Here is a 2,596-nt window from a genome sequence, read left to right on the forward strand (position 1 = left end):
GAAAACGGAAATCCCACACGACTAGGATTTCTAGTGGGTACTGCGGTCCCATCAATTTACATGCCACCTCACCTAACAGTTATTGGTGACACATAGATTGATGAATGTACAACTCTTGTACAATGCTTCTGAAGCATGTTGCAGTGTAACTTGGTCTCTAAGCCATGAAAACCTCACCTAACAGTTATTGGTCCCATTTCTTAGTTAAGTCAGACCCACCGTATAACCGTAGGAATAAAGTCGTCATTGGGTCCTCACCTAACAGTTATTGGTGCCCAACCCCACCTTTACCCTACAACATCTCATGTCTATAGAGAGGTCCAGCCCCCCGATGCAACTTGACCACTGTGTCCAGCCGAGACAAATCAACATCAGAAAGGCCTTAGCAGCTCTACCACAGTGGAAGACCTATTGACTTAATATTGGTTAATCAGGTCTTTAGTGTTTGCAACTTGAGCTCTTTATAAGAGGTAATCGAACAATTGGCCAGGTAAGCAGGTGGGAGGCTCCCCTTACTCAGAGAGTAAGGTCCTAATTAAGTAACCACCTTTAATGCTTTCCTAGACACCAATTAGATCAATTAATCTAATATGACTTGCTCATGTCGGTTCACTCTCGACTTGATTGAGGAGGTTTTAATTTAGGTCTCAATTGGGTTTGCTACATCACATGTAAACCTATCTACCCGACTCTCATTCACATCACATGCAAACGGCACATTGCAGGCGGTTATGATCGCAGCAATAATTAAAGCTAAACTTTAAATAGGTGATGATCATGGATTCTAGTTAGGTCGTATTACAAGCACATGCACGTCAATCGATCAACTGGTCTTCAACTCTTGAATTGGTTCCAAGCCTCCTTGATTCGATCCTTGACCAACTCTTGATCCAATCGCCATCAACCGCTTAGACCCCTGCTCATCTCATGCATCATCTTCGATTTGATCGTTGACGTACATCACATCACAGAAATACAACCAGATATAAAATAAAAATAAAAATAAATTACATCTCCCTTTTAGGAGGCACGCAGGCCTCTCAAAATATTAAATAAGATGCATGCAAGCATCTGCAAAATTACATGACATTACAGATCACATCGCAGGTCATTACATTCGATACCAAAAGGGTTTGAATCCTATGATCATCACCACATGCATCTCATGCATGATTTTATCTAATCTGATTTTAATTTTATTATGCAACCATCTGAGATCCAGATCATGCAATACCTTAATTTTAAACATCATAATCATATCATAATTTTAAAACTAACATCGCATGATCGATCTAACAAAATCAGCATGCTGAAAATTTTCAGCAACACGAAATTTCAGCACGCAGAATTCTTCAGCATGCATAATAATTAAAAAATCAGAACTAATTCATAATTAATTAACTATTATCTTAATTGGATCCCCAAAACCATGGCTCTGATACCACTATTGGATTGCCCCACAGCGGCGCGACGTTCGCGGCGGAATCCGCATGCCGGGCCCGGTGCATCGCATACGCCGGAACAGGATCGGGTAGATTTCAAAATTTTTCTGAATCAAAACGATTCAGAATTCTTTTGAATTAAGATGGGGACTAAACTAAGATCTAATAATTAATTATGAATTGTTAAACTACTAGAAAATCAGAAATATAAAATTTCAAATGAAGATCTCATCTTCACCTTTGTGCGGGTAGAAGAACACCGCAACCGATGATCGTGGTTTGGTTCCTTGTAGCCGCACAAACGTCCGGCCTCTACAAGTATCCACACGAGGTTGCTGAAGATCAGAGATGGGGCTTCACCGGGGTGCTAGCTCCTTGCAAAAGCCTCTCTTGGATGTCGAAGAAGAAGGAAGAAGAAATCACAAGGATCCCACCTTGTGCAGCCTTCAAAAGGAAGAAGAAAACCCTTCACCTTTTTATTCTTTTCTCTCCCTATTTGCTGATTTAAAAAATCCCCAAAAATCCCTCTTGCTGCCCCACGGCTGGGAGAAGTTCTACTCTAAAATCTGGGACGTGGGGCTCCCTTTTATATGGTTCAAAACCCTAGGCGCCAAGGGTCCTAGTCCCACTAGGATTCCTTGGCGCCTCCCCCTTTTTTTTGCATTGGCGGGCCCCTTGATTCCTTGAATCAAGGGGCGCTGGCTCCCAGCAAAGAAGGAGAGGGGGCCACGTTCTTCCTTGCCCTCTTGGCTGCCCCCTCTTACCTATTTTGACTCCTCAAAATAGGGCATTAAGAGGGAGGCTTCATATAAGGAAAAAGGCTGAATTTAGGTAGAATTTTTGGGACTCGATCTAGCCAACTCTTGACTAGGATTTGAGTCAAATTTCTTTGGGTCAGATCCAACATAATTTGACTCAATTAATCAGCAATAAAAGACTCAATTATAATCTAATTATAATTATTTAATTCTTGCATTTAACTCACTAACTCTTAGTGGGTTATTTTGTACATCAATCTTATTGACAATTGACATTGTGATTCCAAATCATAAATCGACAATCCTAATAATCAGAACCTCTAATGTGTGTGACCTCATAGGTTCTAATCTGACTGGTAATGAGACATATTGAGATCTCCATCTCAGTATCATTGA

The sequence above is a fragment of the Phoenix dactylifera genome, unplaced genomic scaffold (genome assembly GCF_009389715.1).
Source record: "Phoenix dactylifera cultivar Barhee BC4 unplaced genomic scaffold, palm_55x_up_171113_PBpolish2nd_filt_p 000733F, whole genome shotgun sequence".
Classification (NCBI taxonomy): domain Eukaryota; kingdom Viridiplantae; phylum Streptophyta; class Magnoliopsida; order Arecales; family Arecaceae; genus Phoenix; species Phoenix dactylifera.